This window comes from Plectropomus leopardus, chromosome 8 (assembly GCF_026936395.1).
Source record: "Plectropomus leopardus strain MGB_pleo_1.0 chromosome 8, ASM2693639v1, whole genome shotgun sequence".
NCBI classification, from domain to species: domain Eukaryota; kingdom Metazoa; phylum Chordata; class Actinopteri; order Perciformes; family Serranidae; genus Plectropomus; species Plectropomus leopardus.
In genome coordinates, this window is record NC_142183.1 from 23,325,743 (window position 1) to 23,344,151 (window position 18,409).

The following is an 18,409-nucleotide window of genomic DNA, read 5'->3' on the forward strand; positions in this document are numbered from 1 at the left end:
GGAGAGGTCCAGCTGCAAAAAAAAAAAAAAAAAAAAAAAAAAAAAAGGAAAGAAAAATACGCCGTGACAATGGCAACATCAAGCATCTCGTAAAAGGCAGAGAGCAGGCGAGGGGCGCCGCGAACCGGGAGTTTGAAAGGCGACGGCCCCTGTTTGTCCTGAGAAAAGCGGCGATATTAGGACATGCTGGCTGCCCGATAGCGCGTTTCCTGGAATACGAATTCTTCCGTAATTGAAAATGGAGCGGCGGGGGAGAGGAGAGTCGCGCTGTCTCCATCATTGAGAGGCGCGTCCACCTGCTATTACTGGAGGCCCGGGCTGCTGCTGGTGGTGGTGGTGGCGGGGAGGGTGGGGGAACATGCAGGGGAAGTGTTTGCATTTCGGGGGAAAGACGCATCTCTGATACAGTCCAAAGCAGCTGAGAAGGATCCCATTGCGACGGGGGAAAAAACGCAGTTTGGGCGCATACGCTCTGGAGGTAGGCAGTGAAAACGTTATTATGCTGCTATTCAGCGTGTGCCGTGTGTGTGTTTGAATAGGGAGCGAGCTCTGTTCGGTATGCACATGACAGCTTGATTTATACACAGAGTGATTTATAGCCCTGCTTTGCCTGATTTGATCTGATCGGACATTTTATTCAAAGGGAGAACACACCAAGCATGCGGTGTAGTAGCTGCCCTACCTCCTTGGGACAGCTGTCGTAGCCTACATTCATTCGTCTCTGCTCCATCGATTACCCATTCCCTGCGAAAAATACCCCCACTTATTTAAAGCACAGCCACTGACCTATTCGCTTTAGGCTTAGAAATTCAGCACAAATACAGATGCCACGTGCGGTTGTGCATATTGAAGCCAGTTACCTTGCACTGTTTGTGTGTTTTGAAGGCAAACACTGGCCTGTGGACGTCATTTTGAATCAACGCTATGCATCCCGAGCGGTGCTGCCCCAAAATGAATAGGAAATGAATAAAGGGGAATAATCTATAGTCCAAACTAATGAATGATTCATGAATGGGCTATTGAACCCCAATGGGATAACACATCATCTTACAGCTAGGCCCCTCCACTGTGATAAGGCGAATGAATGATTCATAAACGGTTTATAAGCACAAATTCTTAAAATATTGGCCTAAACACTTGGATGGCAGAGCACACACAGGTGCACCAGGGCATGTGTGAATGCCTGCACTGTCGGGTCACTGGATCAGTAGCTTACTGTGTCTGTGCTCCCCTTTAAGGATGCCTCATGACAGATGTTTACTGGATGTCCCAGTCAGCCACACTGCGAGCCAGACAAGCCATGCTAGAGAATAATGAGCTGCAGCCCATAATAACAGCCTCTGTGCTGTGGTTTTGTGGAGGTGTTAGAATCAGTTGTTAACTTTGTTTTAAATAGGGGTTTTAATTGGATTAAATTTTAACGAGCTAGACATTTCCCAGGCGGATGTTTATTGGAACGACTTGTAAGATGGGATTTTCAAATAAGAACTTGGTGAATTTATCGCCACAATTAATGATCTGCGCTGCACACGGTTATTGACCTGACACGACTTGGTTTTGATTTATGTTATGGAGCTTTTATTAGCCTATCTGACAGGTTTGTTTTTGGACTTTTCAGCCTGCATTGGGTGGTATATAATGTTACACTGATGGTGGTCCAGAGGGCAGCCTGTCACTGCCCTCTTCCTCCTTAATGTGAAGACAGCAGTGGAAACCAGATGGAAGGCCATGCATTGATTGAGTCAAAGAGAGCCTAGAAGAGGGCCAAATTGAGTTGACAGGTTGATGTGGGTGTCATTAACATACATGATAACGTGTGCCATCATTGGGGCCTGAGGCCTCGTGACGTGCAGAGGGGCTCCTTGCTCTGACCGCCTGGTCTCGTTTGAGGATCACAGATATGGAAAGTAACAACTATCATATCAAACTGTGTCTCCCTTCTGTGACATGCCACAGAGCTCACCATGAAGGTTCGTCTTAACAGCATTTGCCATTCACGTCCCCTCCTGGTCAGCTCTCATTGCTTTCACTCAAGTGCCGTTCTACATTCAAATCGGGTGAGAAGTTGAGCCCAATGACACATTTCAACATCATGGCTCTGTTCCACAGTAGCAAGGACAGTGCTGGAAGGTTGTTTTTTTTCCTTAAAAATGTGTTTAAAATGCTATCCGAGCGTTATGTTGCAGCAATAAAAACCAGCAGCTTGTGTACATAGTCTCTTATCTTCCCCTGCCCATGTGTGCTCTGTGGCTTCTCCTCTACTTCAGCCTTAGGCACATGTGTTGGGCCTCTACTACCGCGTCTGTCAAATGGGAGAGAGTCTCAATTACACAGAATGAGCAGATCGTCATCAATCATTCCTTTTCTTACCGGTGGACACGTTATTCATATGAAGATCATGTTTCTGATTAATATTTTACACCTTGCGTGTTCTAATCACTACGAGGCATGATAAAGGAGTGGATACAACACTGCCGTATTGCAGATGTTTATTTTGTGTGATTATTTGCCTGATAGCTTGCACTACAAGTTGTAACTTTTGCAGAATACAGGTGAGAACATCTTGTTACAGAGAGGCTTTCCCAGCCTGTATGGAGCCCTGCTGTGTTTTATGTCTGGAGCTCTGCAGTTTTCTCTGCACATTGGTATGGAAGCACCTCTGTCCCGGTCTGTGTAGAAGCACGCTGAGCTCATCAGGACACACTGTATGTTTAAGCACACTGTGTTTATGTCAGGCCACTGTATGCAGAGGCCTGCTGCGTCGACCCCCCAGCCCCGCATTTGGGCTGTGACATGCTGGCTGCGGCCCAGTGGAGGCAGTCGTTCTCTGTGCTGCTGCTGCTGCTGAGTTCTGTAATTAAAGGCAGAGGTAAGTCCAGGGGAGACGGCTGGGCTCTGATTGCTTTTCATGGCCGCGAGGAGAGAGCTGCAGCGTGTCCTGAGGGACTGAGGCGCTGCTGAGCTCTTTGCTGCCTGCTCTGCCCCCCAGACGGGAGCTGTTCCAGGAAGACACACACATTTGTACTCACGCGCTACTGGCATACTCATGCACACGCACGTAAACATACTCACATCCTGCTGCACACACACACACACAAATACACACAAATACACAGTGGCTGAGAGAGGCAAAAATTACATCTGTAGCTGACAGGCAAACTGCGCTAATCTACTTTAAAGAATGCCCCGTTTTAGAAAATATGTGTCAGTACGAGGCGTGAGGCACTGAGGCAAAACTGTTACAGCGCAGTCATGTAATGAATTAAAAACAGCGCAATCAGAAAGACATTAGGGATCTCTCCGTCGATTGGCTGCTGGTCGGCATTGACAGAGCAGTTGGTGTGTGATTGGGCTGAGTGTAGATGTGAGCAGAGGCTGCCTGTGGTTGTCTTGGACCAGCGTTCTGCAGGGGTAGCTGTGCCTCCCCCCTCCCTCCCTCCATAGCAGCAGCCAAACCGATGAGGGCTGCTCTGCACTCTGAGGGGCCTGGCAAACATGGACATGCTCACATATAGGATCTGGGTGGGCCCCAGCTCTTTTTAGAGGAAAAATGGCCTCAGCGCTCTCCTCTCCTCTTTCTCTGGATTCATTCATGACAGCTCACTAGGTAAAGTACGCAGAGGGTTTAAACCATCACAGGTCCTTTCAGAGAGATTCCCATGGATGGCAGAGGCAGGAGTGATTTGAGAATAGAGGAAGGGCTGGTATCGGTACTCCAGGGTGTCTGCAGGTCCTTAAAAAGGCATAAAATGTCAATTTTTATAAATATCAGGCTGTACAAGTCATTGAATAATAATAATAATAAGTAAACTGCGTTTTTTCGCCACAAACATTTTAACTAATTTTATGGATCAGTCTTTTATTTTATTTTTGTCAAAATGAGTCAAGCTCTTTTGTATGAAAATACACATTTTTGATGTTACAAATCTTTAAACCCACCACTGAACCTAATACTGTCTTTTTACTTTCTACTTGGCAAAATGCAGAGTAACCTAGCTCATTCTAAAAACAATATTCCGATATAAAAACCCACCTCTGCACAGGCCACATATATACTCCTTACCTTAACCTGCAATGCTTGGATGAGAAAAAGATAATTTATCCATAAGTCCATCCAAGTGTCTGACACCTGTAGACACCCTGTATTTGATACCTTCAAGGAATCGGTGGAGCCAAGTAGTATCAAAACTCCTCCAGTCCTTTTTGTACCCAGATGTAGAAAAAAAAGACCATTTTAAAACTTTTTTTCACAACCAATCACCGGAAGTGGTCTTTGATTTGTGTGATTGGCTCTCTACCCGCAGAAGCTACAACCTACACAGTCATACTCATTTTCCTCCAAACTAGCTTTGGTTCTTGAACTGGCTCTGTTCAGGAGTCTTGGAGCCTTTGTGCTATCTAGCAGGCTTATGGAAACCACTGTATCAAGGATGTGGTTGCTGCTCAACGGAAGTAAAAAAAGTAGCAGCGAAGAGGTTGATCACATTGATGACCTGTGAGCTTTTGTTTGGTTATTACAGATTTGTTTTTATCCAAAAAAGCATGGACCAACTATTAATAAGGCCACTTTATGCTTTTTCCAGATGATTTCTCACTTTTTTTCAACCTTTAGAGTATGACGCGCCCACTGATGTCATCATTGTTCCCTCTGAAGGTCAAGAAAAACCTAATTTTGGTTTCACCTGAGGTCTAATTTTTCTGGTTCTGAACCATATTATTTTTGGTCAAAATGACTTTAACAGTTCAAGGTCAGGTAGGGGAACCAAAATGGAACCATTTCCATGTTGGTGGAAAGGTTAAGACTATTACCGCTTCCCCCTTTTCCACAAAATTAGTTCTTGGCTCTTGAACTGGTTCCATTCAAGATTCTTGGAACCTTGGAGCTTTCTAGCACTTTTCCAGCAGTTTTTTGTGGAATCATTGTATTAACGATGTGTCAATAATAAATGTGAAAAGTAGTAGCAAAATATATGATTGCATTGTTTACATTAAAGCTTTTTTTTGTCATTAGACATATTTGTTCTCATCCAAAAAACAAGCATGGATCAACAATTCATGAGACAACTGCACTTCACCCCTGATGATTTCTAACTTGATATCACTGTTGTTGTCTTCTCCATCCTCGCTTTTCAATCCTTAAAGTATGACACACCCACTGATGTCATCAGGTTTTATTTCTTGTTAAGAACCAACTTCTCGGGTTCAGAAACATTTTATTAAGGTCAAAATGCTCTGAATGGTTCAAAATTAGATGACGGAACAAGAACGGAACCCGTTCCATGTTGGCGGCAAAGTGGTATATGTGGTGGGGTGAAGCAGAGTGTGGTGTATTTGATGGAGCTGGCAGTTTAGGGTGGCTAGATGCCCTAACCAACAAATGGTTGCAGCATTTCACCAGAGCCGGTTTTAATAATGGATGTTGCAACCATGAGTTACCTATTGTGGACTGCTGTTTTGAAGCTTTGAGTTTAGCTGTTGCCATCTTGTTTTTTGGACCATATTTGGGCGAGAGGTTTAAACTGTGGAGGAGAGAGGGATGGATCTAAATCAGACTATAGCAATGCCTCGCAGAAAGCCTGTCACTTAAAGCGGCCCTGGCCCTTAAATATGCATAACTTAAAGCCTTAATAAAATGTAAATGGGTGAATCATAAAAAAAATCACCCCACATACAGCTGTCATGAATGTTAAAATTATCTTTAGATACCAAAACCATTGTTTGTAACAGGCTGTAAAGATGTTTATTTTTGTTGGAAAGTTGGGCATTTAACATAGGGGTCTATGGGGACTGACCTGCTTTTGGAACCGGCCTCAGGTGGCCATTAGAGGAACTGCAGTTTTTGGTGCATCTGTGTTGGCTTCAGCTTTTTCAGCCTCAGAGGTTGCCGTTTGCATTTCACGCAACTGAATGCCTGTATTCATATGACGGGTATCAAACTAAGCAGAAAAAAAGGTGTCAAATGAAGAACTTTATTGGTGTCAGTATCACTTTGAAGGTTCTGGTATTGTAATCTTTCAAACAATGCCCAGCCCTAGATGGGAGGTTTAAAAAAAAAAAAAAGATTGAGGAAAGCAGCTGGATGCTACCTGAATGCCAAGGCCAGCCACGGTTTTGCATCATGTTCATGAGTTAGTTATGCCAGGATAATTAAAGTAATGCATCAGGATTTCTGCCATTACCAAATAAAAGTCCAATTAAACCTGGGTCTATTAAACTACTTTCCGCGTTGCCTACTTGATCTCAATGTGTAGGCTGATGGCCACTGGGACCATGAGCGTGCAGGCTTGACGTTCACAGCTCATTTCCTGCTTCCACATCAGACCCTTATATTGCAGATGGATAGATAATGTGAAATTTCCCCTGTTCTGTTCACACTCTCCCGGGCCCCCTTGCATTTCAACTCATGGGATTCTTGAAACAGATAGCGAGATCTGATGCTGGGAAATTTGAGAAGGAGCCAAAAGAAGTGGGGGATTTAATGCAGTGGACACAGGTGCACTGACATGAATGGTGTGAAAGCGGCATATTCACAACATGACTCGGAAGGGTGGAAGCTATATGACGGGGCTGGATTTTAATTGGTTTCACACAGTGTGCTCCCATGTATTGTTCCCTTTGTAATGGCACACACAGTGGCAATAACAGCTCTGGTTTTTGTTATATAATAACACTAATAGATTCATTGCCCCTTGTCTAATTTGTACATGTTTTTTTTTTTTAATTCCTCATGTTGGCGCCGGAGGAGCCGCACATCCATGTTACGCTGGACGTGTGTACTGTCAGGGTCCCGAATGCTGGAATAATAAGCCACCTTCATTAGCCTTATCTTTGATTTGGTGGATGGAGAAAAGGGGGGAGTGGGGGGAGGGATGAAAAAAGGGGTTGATGATGAGAAAGAGAGCAAAACATAGGGTTCTGTGAGAGAGGAGCTGCAGAGGAGAGGGGGATGGACATGGTGGGAAGATTAGAGGAAGGGCTGGACAGACAGAGGGAGAGGGGGACAGATAAAAAGGGAGAGACATAGTTACTGTTGGTGGTGGGGGTTCAGGGTGCGTCCTCCCAGCACAGCCAGTTGGAACAAACAAAACGGTTCGTGAGACAGACAGTGTTGTCTCTAATGGGAGAGAAGCTCGCTGTGCCCTGGATGTTTCCCTGCACCTTTCATTTTCTAAATGCTGTTTTGTCTGTTCACCACTTAACAAGCCACCAGTGCCTCAGAAAGGAACCACGCTTTATTTGCTGCTGTACATAATTACCAGCTATTCAAGACAGGCTTGTTTGCTACTCTAAACGATGTTGTGAATTTATGTACAAATAAGAGACAGGCTATATTTTGCTGTAAATCTTTTCACGGCATACAAGTTGAGTGTTTGAAATTTATGGCGTTGGGTCTAAGATTCCCCTGTAATTCATTTCACTTTAATTGTGCTGCTGTTTGTGGAGACTGCACCATTTGTGCCCTAATCAAACATTAGTGATAATTGAATCGAATAGCTGTTTTATTATACCGCAACAGTTGACGTCGCGAGCCGGATGACAAAAGCCTGTTGAGCAGCTGCAATAGTCTTCCTGTCAGATACAGTCAGCTGATGTAAAGCGCTTTACTTTCCATTTACCATAGCATGCCAGAGGCAAAACACGATCCATGCGCGACACATCCAAGCAGAAGTCAAATGAGAAATGTTTTTGAATATCTTAACACAGAGAATGTGAATTGAATTGCATACATGAATTTCAAGTTGGATTTGACCCTGATCTGTTGGATGATGTTGCTGATGATACAACAGCATGACTGCTATTCTACTACGGGTAATAATTATAATCATTCACAGCTAGTGGTCCTTGTCACAGGAGTGGGGTACAATGGAAATAATAATTAGGACTTCTCATTTCAGATGCATTGCAGAAGGGTGTATCAAGTGTGTACTGTGGCTCTCTGACTTCTAGGATGTACAGCTGTGTGTAAACCCGCTTGTTTAAGACAGAAAAATAGAGTCCACACACAACATAAAGCCCCAAGTACTTGGCGATAAATACCTCTTCATGGAGCATTATCTAGTGTGCAGGGGCGTTGTCATGATACTGGAATTTCTAATTGCAATTGAGAATGATTGACATTCGATACCATTGTAATTCTACGGCAAAAAAGTTGACATTGAGGGCAAACATTTTTTATTAAAAGATAGAGTAAATATAACAAGGCTTTAAAATTACAACATTTTTTCTTTTCTTATTAGCAGAGAACTTTACATTACATGTGCTTTACTTTACATTAATGAAAACAATATCATCATCACTGGAGCACAGCGAATCAGACCAGACAGCAATGTGAGTTAGGGGGCACTGCAGCGGTGTATGTGGTTAAATGCTGTTGGAGAGAAGAAAGAGTGAAACGTAGTATTGATGATAGCAATACTGCAGAAAATAAGTATGATAACCATTTCAAAAATCCTGAATCAATACTGATAAATCAATATTTTTGACAACACTAGTGTGCAGAGGGCGGCACGGTGGCTTTGTGGTTAGCACTGTTGCCTCACAGCAAGAGGGTCCCTGGTTCGAATCCCGGTTGGAACGGGGTTCGGTCCGGGCGGGGGCCCTTCTGTGTGGAGTTTGCATGTTCTCCCCGTGTCCGCGTGGGTTCTCTCCGGGGTCTCCGGCTTCCTCCCACAGTCCAAAGACATGCAGCTCAGGTTAATTGATGACTCTAAATTGCCCTTAGGTGTGATTGTGAGTGTGTATGGTCGTTCGTCTATATGTGTCAGCCCTGCGATAGTCTGGCGAACTGTCCAGGGTGTACCCCGCCTTCCGCCCGATGACAGCTGGGATTGGCTCCAGCCCCCCCGCGACCCTTACGAGGACAAGCGGTTACAGAAAATGACTGACTGACTAGTGTGCAGACTCTATTTTTCCATCTTTTACATATTCTATTACATATTTTACATAGAGCCCCATGAATGACGTTACATCCTTAACATACCATTACATAGTTAACATGAAGTCATGGAGGTTAGATTTAGACAAACAATGGGGTTTGGTTTAGAATGAAAAACATGGTGAGGACATACATTAAAGTGGGGCAGTATCCTCGTCGCAGCGGCCGCGGGTTCAATTCAGGCCTCGACCCTTTGCTGCATGTCGCCTCCTCTCCCTCTCCCCCTTTCATGCTTAAACTGTCCTGTCCATTAAAGGCAATAAAAGCCCAAAAAAATAATCTTTGAAAAAAAAAGAAAAATGACTTAAAGTTCAATGAAAGTTCACACTTTGAACATCCGTCTCATGAGTAAAGTCCTGTGTTTTGTGACCCATTTATCGCCCCAACTTGCCTCTTAACTGAACCGCTTCCTTCTTTACTCCTGTCAGTGCATTCATGTGATTGCAGCCCTCCGAAATTATAAATTACTGCCTTATCATTACATGGGGTTTGTAAGAATTCTGGTGTTTTAGTTTTTGCAGGAAAATGTGTATAAGAATAGCCTGTGTCTGGATGTGGGAGCTTTTGTCCTTTTTTTTTTTTTTTTGCATATTTTGCATTTTTTGTATACTTGCTTGTAGGTGGCTCTGTGTGTGTGTGTGTGTTTGTGTGTGTGTGTGTGTGTGTGTCTGCGTGTGTGTGTGTCTGCGTGTGTGTGTGTCTGCGTGTGTGTGTGCGTGTTAGTTCCTGCGTGCCCCAATAAGAATTTCTGCTGGCTCTAGGTTTTCCTCAGCTTTATGACTCCTGTTGTTTCTCACATGCACATGTTGTACATTATGACAGTGGCCCCGTCTTTGCTGTCACGCTCGTATAGCATAAAGATGCACAAAGGGCCTGGGTGCCTGCTTCACATTCATTCTCAGTGACGTACTGAAGCTCTGTTATGTGCAAATATACTTTTTTTTTTTTCACCTCACTGTCTCTCGGTGCTCTTCTAACCCATTTCCCCAAGTCATCACTCAGCGACACTGTCAGAATACAGCCCACATATATCACAGTTGAGCCACTAAAATGTTCTTCAGACGGAGTCAAATATGCATCTCAGCGTAGCCTCCGCTGATAAAAGAGCTAATTCATCATTTAGTCACACAAAGCCTCAGAGATTCTTTGTAATATCTTGTATACTGCTGGAGTTCAGGAGATCTGGATTTGCTGAATAATTTCCAGGCTTTCTGCGTAATGCCAATTTTAAAAGTTGGGTCATTCTTGTTATGCAGCAACATTCCTTGTCCCCATGAATTATTTCCTCTTATTTATTTTTTTAAATGTGTCAAATATTTATAACAAATGGTTTGAATAATAGATTAAGGGTTTCTTTATCACATAAACACAGAATAATGCGCATTAAAAATGCCTTTTTTCCCTTTACTGACCTTTTTTTTGCTACATGTGCTCGATTTAACCATGTCCCCTGTGCAAAGTAATCAACTTCAACAAACCATAAAAATATAAAATACTCAGAATATTCTTTGATTGTTTTTTAGGCCATGTGAAGTATAGTTTTTTTTTTAACCATTTCATACTTTACCGTGTGTCCCTGAAGTCAGTTTCCACCCTGTGAGTTTGTAGTTTCTCACCTTCTGAAAAAGAGACTACAATTCTCCTGAGACCATTTTTAGGAAGTGACATTTTTTAGAGGAAACTTAAAGGAGTAAAGTAGGGTAAGCATAAACTTTAACTCATGTCTTTTTCTCCATGTTTATGGTGTTATTCTGTTCATCACAGTCTTATAGTTTCACCATTTTACATTATGACAAAAGTTGGTCTGTTAAAAAATGAAAAAACATATTTAGCATGATTACAAAAGTTTTGCTTGTGTGTGGAAGCTTGGCCAGCTAAATCTGAATCACTCACACACCTGAAATATGTCATTATTCTTATATAAGACAAAAAACATGAAAAATGTATCTTTTTTTCCCCAGAGTGAATGAAGCCTAAATGTTACTGCATAACAAGGAATGACCCAATTAGAACATTTTGCTTTGCGTTTGAATAGAATACCATCTTTATTTTACAATTTATCTACGTAACTTTTCATTTTGTTTGATATTTCATTTCAAATGGTTCCATGTTTTGCTGATGTCTTACTGATGCAAAATTCAAAGAAAACAGATGGTAATGTGCTACAAAGCCCAACATTATAGGTAACCCAACTATTATGCTTCGGGCTGTGTGGGTAACGAACCCTTTTGAAAACTCTCTCAGCTGTCAAACATTGAAGGCTGGCACTGAATGCTTTGTCAGATCCCTCGTGTTGTTTACTTCATTTCTAATCATGTAGTCCTGGATTAGGATCACACTTTAACTCATTTTAGTCTGCATTTCATTGAAGTTAAGTTCTTGCGTGGATGCTTTATGTTAGGCTGAAAGAATTCGGCAATTAATTGCTTAGTTATATGACAGAAAAGTTATCTTTTTTTTCATGTGAAATTTCCAAATATTCCCATGCTTCCACATCTAAATTGCGATAATTGCTGCTTTTTATTGTCTTATTTTAAAGTATACTAAATATATTTGGGTTTTGGACAAGACAGGAAATGATGTTACCTTGATGTTAATGATGTTAACACAGGCTTGTCATTATCTGCATGGTACTGGGCTGCTAGCATTATTTGAATGATTAGGAGGGAGCTGTGCTTAGAGTAAATTGTAACATAGAGGTGCCGTGGGAATTTCAAAGATATTTTTCATAATATTCAGTCAGCATTTGTGACATTGGTTTGTTGATCATGAAATCAATATATCACTCCAGATCAATATTTTGTTATGCAACTATTTCATTACAAGTCAACACAAATCAACATGGTTGAATTTTAAGTTTGACCTTATTTCTGTTTTGTAGAAACAACTTTCCTTTTTTTTGGTGAAAGAAAATCCTAACTTTGGGTATTGGTACCAAACCTCTGGTGCTTAACATATGATGCCATCCCTCATCCATACTGCCCAGTGATTTTACTTACAGTGTGAGCATTTATCTTTAGCTGATTCCATGGTGCAGTGATGTTTCTGTCACTATGAGCTAAATACTTCGGGAGCCTCACAACAGCAGGTATTTTTCCTTTTATATTCAAATGACGCTGCGTATAACCTGCTCCTTTGATACCTGTCTCAGAGGTGTGTATATATGCTCGCGTATCAGCACGCCTTTTTGCCTTTTGTGTGCACTATTTGGGATTTGCTTATGGTTTATTTATGCAGGTAATTCCATTGAGAGAAACTCTTTGTCAGGGGAGAGCCAGTGTACAGTCTGCATGCATACTTTATAGCCATATGATCTAATAGGTTTAAAACTCGCTATCAAAGATGTATGCTGCTGCAGTGTTTTGGCTCCAGTGATGAGGCCTCTGGAGAGGCGAGGTATCTATGTGCATAGTGTTTGTGTTACGGTGTGTATGTATGTGTGTGTGTGTGTGTGTATGTGTGTATTTGTGTGTGTGTGTATGAATTATCTGTTTAAGGGGCAGCCAGTGCTTACAGAAGCCCTATGTGCTGACTGTTAATCCCAAGGTGCATCGAGTCTACCTGGACTTAGTGAGCTGACAGAAAATTAGCAGTAACAAAAACGTGTGTATCTCCCTCTTATGCTCTTACAAATCTGCCTACAAGCACTGAGACTCCACTGTGAGTGCAGTGACAGCCTGCCAAGCAGTTGAAAATATGAATGTGTACGTACGCATGTGCACATGCTTATTTGGCCCTCTGAGCTTTTATGTGGGCGTGGAAGTTTGTTTTTGTGTATGCGCGAGTCAGTCCGCATTCATATAATGATAAGACGTCTTTATTTTTTCATCTTACACTGTACAAAAAACGATAACGAGCAAACACTGTTATTTGGATACCAGAGAGTGCGCGCAAGGAACACATATTCAGAGGACAAAGGCTCCATTGTCGGGAGAAAAGTTTTTAAAAAATGTAACAATTTACACTTTGACTCCATCTCTGGGGGCTTTAGGAAATGTTAATTTAAATTCCCATTATAAAATGTATTTAAATCAGACTAAGAATTAATTCCATTATTCTTGGAGGCAGTTGGGGTTTCTGTATCCGTCGAGACGGTTTGCTGCTCCCTCCTGAGACCTGTGGGTTTTCCCATCACTTTTAAAATCAATTACCTTTCTGCCTCCCTCGCCTCTCCAACTCTCTCTAAGTACTCTCCTCATATTCTTCATTAGAAAACCCACCACTTCACCTATAGCTCACGATGAACACCTCAACCGGAACTCTGTGTATTTTTAAGTGTTCAGTCGCATATGAGTGCCTCTCTCTGATTTATTAATATGTCTTACATATAGCTGTTGGCCTGCACAGATTGTTCTCGGCTGCCTTTTTTTTCATAGTATCTAGACAATGTCGCTGCCTCAGACAAAAATAGGAAGACAATCTGTGGCTGGGTAAGACCTGTTAGCCCTATGTGACACTAAAGCCACAACAAAGACACTGCTGTTCTGCTGCTGAGGAGCGGCTGCAGCCCTTGGGAGAGATCATGTTATTCTCCCTTGGGCGCCATCTCACAAACATCTCACCGCACTAACTGAGGGGAAGAAGCATGGATGGGCTTGACGGCTCGCTTCCTATTTTAGTCATCGGCAGGTAGGCGGATGAGTTGAACTGCGGAGGATCTCTGTGCAGCGAAGTCTTCGTCTAATTAGTTTGTCTAATTATGTCTTTGTGCTGGAAATTTCTCAAATTAGTGGTATCGTGCAGAATGTGAGCATGCTCATTATGGTTGTCATGAGAATTGTTGCGGTGGTTGGAGAAGAGAAGAGAAAGGGAGAGGGAGAGAAGGAGTGTCATTGGAACCAAAAGCTCTCCACAGTCCAAATCCCTTTATCAAATACAAATATCTTGTAATGGGAGCGCCCAGCTTCGTCCCGGGAATTCACAGGGAAAATGTTACTTTTGCCTGTGAAACACTCAACACCCCAACCCCCACCTTCCCTCCTGTGCAGGGTGGGGGGTGGGGGGGTACACCTATTTGCGGCAGACCACAAAAAGGTCTCCTTTGATTTTCCCACCCTGTGAGTCAGCTGCAAGAGTGTCACAGCATCAGGGATGTAAGTGTCTCACATGGAGACACTTTTTGATTTTCCCTCCTTGCGAGGTGCCACAGCATCAGGGATGAAGACCCCCCCCCCCATCACCACCACCACTTTCTCAATCACGACTCTTAGCTTCTTCCCCCGGCCACCAAGTGAGGTCGAGCCTCCTAGATCCCTCGCCATTTCCTGCCCTCCTCCCTCTCTCCTTCCTCATCCTCATTGCCTTCCCACCATCCCTCTCTCTCTATCTCTCTCTCCTTTTCCTTCTATCTCTCTCCCTCTCCTTCCCCCACTCCCGGGCCTACAGTAATTGGTATTCCGAGTGGCAGCTGGGATCCATACAAACACAGCAGACAGAGGGAGAGAGCGAGTGAGGCAGAGTGTGTGTGTGTGTGTGTGTGTGTGTGTATTTGTGTGAGAGGGAGAGAGAGAGAGAGACATGGAGGCAGAGAGAAAGAGAAAGCCAGCAAGTCAATACGCTGGTTCATTAGAGCACTGAGTCACAGTGGCCGCTGCCTCGTTTGTTTGTGTTTGTCCAATATTCTGTCTTAAGCAGAGCCCACCGCCTCTGTCCGCTCACACTGGCAAACCTGACAGCAACACACCCCAGGCTGCCTGGCCGCCTGTGATATGGGCTTTTCTGTGCCTGTGAGTATTTGGACATACTGGCTTATGAAATAATTACCAAATCAATAGCTCTGAATTAAGCGAAGCGAGGCCTTTTTCTCATGATTCTCACCAAGTCCACGTTCACACCTCCAACAGGGGGGCCACTTCAGAAATTGCCATGATGTATATTTGCTCTGTGATTCCATAACCATGCTGCGATTGAGTTATATTTTCCATGACTGATTATATGTCAGCAATATGTGGTATTTTTGACTGGATTAACCGAGGTGTTGATGAGACATGCGGCGGCAAAAAATAGCAGGTCTGATTATGGCGGCGGATGTAAAGAAGACAGGCCAGTTCTCCGAAATGGGATTTAGAGACAAGGAAAAAAAACAGAGCGGCTCCATTAGGAAACAAAAATAGGATGCTGCAGTTATTGAAAATATGAAAGTGGATATTCCAAAAAAACAAGAGGGAGGGAGGAGTGTTCTCTGGTCATGGCGAGCTGAGAGCAGACCACTTGTCAGGATATTGAAAGAGAAAGAGAAAGAGAGGAGCAGGTTAAAGAGAAAGAGCTGGAGTGACTTGCTCCTCTCTTCAAGGCCTGTTTATTTTGGAGAAATCAGTAATATGACGGTGGCTATGTGGTTGTCTGGCCGGGGCTGCTGGCTCCCAGGGCCCTCATGGTGCACGGTGACCTCTCATTACCACTGCTTGAGGGAGCGTGAAACGGAGGAGATCACTCCAAAGGGCAGCTGTGTAGATGCGCCTAACCTTTTAAACCATCGGAATACGTCAACCATACAAATAACTCATTAACCTTATCCATTTAAATGAAAAGCTCCTACTTTTATCCCACACCCACTTCTCCTCTGCGGTATTAGATTTGTTTAATTGGCCATTGCACATGATGAAAATGGCAAGTCCCTTTGCAATGTGGTGTGGTCAAGGCGTGCCATACAACAGGGCAATGGGGATTTGGCCTGCCTTGGCCCCAACACTTAAAGGGGAAGTGTGTAAAATTTCGGGGGAATTTAGTGGCGTTCAGTGGTGAATTGTAGCTTGCAACCAGCTTAAACTTCTCTTTATATTATATTCCATTTCTGCCAATATATCCCCCTAAATCTTACTCACTTGGCCTTTAACAAAGTTAGTTTAAGATTTGGGGGGAAGGGTGAGGAGAAAAGGGTTGGGAAAGTGGTAGTATGTTAGCATGTGTGTGAATGTTGTTTAGGAAGTGGCCTCTGGCTCTGTCCTGCAGCACAGGAGGGCATTGATTGGAGAAGCTCAATAGCTCGGGCCTTTTAATCACCTCGCTCAGAGGCTGCATTGTCCCACAGGCCCGGAGAATAAGCGCTGCTAATACCCCTGTGCATATGCACACAGCCACTGGCTCCCAGGCTTCTGCGGCCCCTCACAGACCCACACAGCCACTAATCAATAGCCGTGATTACCAACAGGGAGGCTGAGTGGGCTTTGTTCTCATTTGTTCGCAGAAAAGCTTGCCCCCCGTTCCAAACATCTTGCCAACTTCCCCTTCATTTAGACACAATATGGTGTCGTTCAAAGACCTCGACTGTGATGTGTCTGTTACTCTGATGAGAAATGTGACCCGCTGCACCGAGAGTCGGATCTGCCAGTGTCAAAAGACTTAACCGCTTGTTGGAGTCTAGAATAATGTGCTGTTCTGACCCAGTTGTAAAGAAAACATTTAGACTAACACATCAGGCTTCTAAAAATGGCATTTCTCTCACTCTCACTCTGTGCTTTGCACTCTGTCTCTGTGTCTTCTCTCTTTCCCTCCCTCAATCTGTCTCTCTGCCTTCTTGGCTGTCATATCTCTTTATACCGTTTAGAAATGCTGTACATTGTGTTACAGGGTTGTGACTGATAGCCTGCCAATTTCAGCTGTGGCACATCACAGAGGCTAACCCCCCCACTCCTGAACACAGAGACACACACATTAAAACCGTGACAGTGTGCTCCTTTTACCGCTCTAGCTGATTCCATAGCCTACCGCCTGATGAAGTGTTTCACAGGAAAGCTGCTTGCTTTTTTATTTGTTATTGGTGAAGTCCCCTGGAAACACGGTGGCCTAAACTGCAGCATGCAAGAGTGTCTTGACGCGGGGAAACACAGAAACTCCCTCCCGGCGTTGTTTAAGTGTTTGTAGACGTGCTGCAGCTTCACGCGAGCTTGAGACAAGAATTATTGTTCGCTCTCATCAGAGATTCTGAGGCCATTTATATTTCCATCTGCGCAGCCTATCAATAAGCCTCTAAGCCGGGTTTCAAAAACTAATAACATCAATGACTTTAAAAGGGAAAACAAATATCAAAGGAAGGCAGCGTATTAGCAACCAGAGATGTTGGGTGAATATTGAGATTTGAGTTTTTAGACGGTCCGAAGGGCAGAGTTGGTGTTCCAGTATTACCCCCCAACACATACAAACACACTGTGCGCGCTCTTTCTGTGACGTGACGCCCCTCTCTGCCTCGTCTCTCTCTGGCCTTTTTTCCCTCTGCCCTCCCTTTCTTATCACCCTCTTTCTCCGTCTTTTTTTCCTTCATGTATCTCCTTTCTTCTCCTTCTGTCCTCCACCCCCCCTCCCCTCCTCCGCCCCACCTGCCCCCGTCCTTTGGTTTGAAAGCCAAGTAAAGGAGTCGCCTTCTGAAGCAACAGGGAAATAATTTGTGGCTCCGAGAACAAAGGGAAATCTTCACTGTCAGAGTAATGGAATGGATTTTGTGATGTGGATGAAAACCGTCTTCATTTTCCAGTCTCTCATTTTGAAAAACAAAATGCTGATAAAAGATCGCGGTTTAAAGAGAAGAATAATAGGGGTGTAATATGTGACGGATAAAATGTATCCCTCTCTCAGGATCATGATTATTAGATTTAAAGAAATAACTTAAAAAGAAATATATTTTACAGGAAAAAAATCCCCTGGTGTGCATTAACTATTTATCAGCTGCTTATTATTTATAACTCTATTGTGTCTTCGTCACGGTTATTGTATTGTGGTGGGGTTTGCAGGAATTGCACTTAATGCATTTTCAAGACTAAAATACTGTTTTTAAAGAGTCATGTACAATCCATTATGGCCACATATTGACTGGAAATTCCTCAAAGCCCTCGACAGACCTCCATGCTCACTTATTGAGCCGTTATCAATGAGCTGCTTTTGTTTTGGCTCAAGAGACTGTGGACCTATTAGCAGGACATTTATTGTGCTAGAAAAGAGGGAACTGGGGAGCCAAAGATGCTGTGGATCTTTCCACTGAACACTTGCTTGTTTTAGTCTCTGCAACAAATCGTTTTTTATTACTGAATGCTTCTTATCTCATGAAGTTATTTTGCTTTCTCACCATTGGCTATCTTGATGGAGCCTATGAAAGCTTATTGTCAATGTGCTGCTGTCTTTTTATGCACTCAGCAGTGTTTGTTCTTAGATATAATGATGAAATTCAACAAACCGAACTCCATCTCTTGACAAAAAGAAAGAACTGTTCCAATACAAATATTTCTGCTTTTTAAAAAGCTTTAAAGTAACATGAAAGTGCATCATTATCGTCATTAAAAATACTCAAAAAATAACATTTGCAGTTATTTCGGCGATGCACATATTGACCCCTTTCAATTTATTGCTGGTCGGTCTTCTGTAAGACCGAAAAGTGTTTAGGAACAGCTGGACACAATGACTGAAGAACAAACTGGTGAAAGTGATTTAACCAGCAGTCAATCTGCCTCACAACCTTCCACAGGACATCACTAAAATGATGTT

General features: G+C 43.2%; 1 protein-coding gene across 1 annotated transcript in view; it reads left to right on the forward strand.

The window, feature by feature from the left end:
* The first annotated feature begins 363 nt into the window (after positions 1 to 363).
* The window catches only part of nexmifb (neurite extension and migration factor b), a 62,911-nt gene continuing 44,865 nt past the window's right edge, over positions 364 to 18,409 (forward strand). The window contains exon 1 of the mRNA XM_042493416.2: positions 364 to 478. The gene's annotated coding sequence lies outside the window, so the exon portion shown is untranslated. The remainder of the gene's footprint in view (positions 479 to 18,409) is intronic.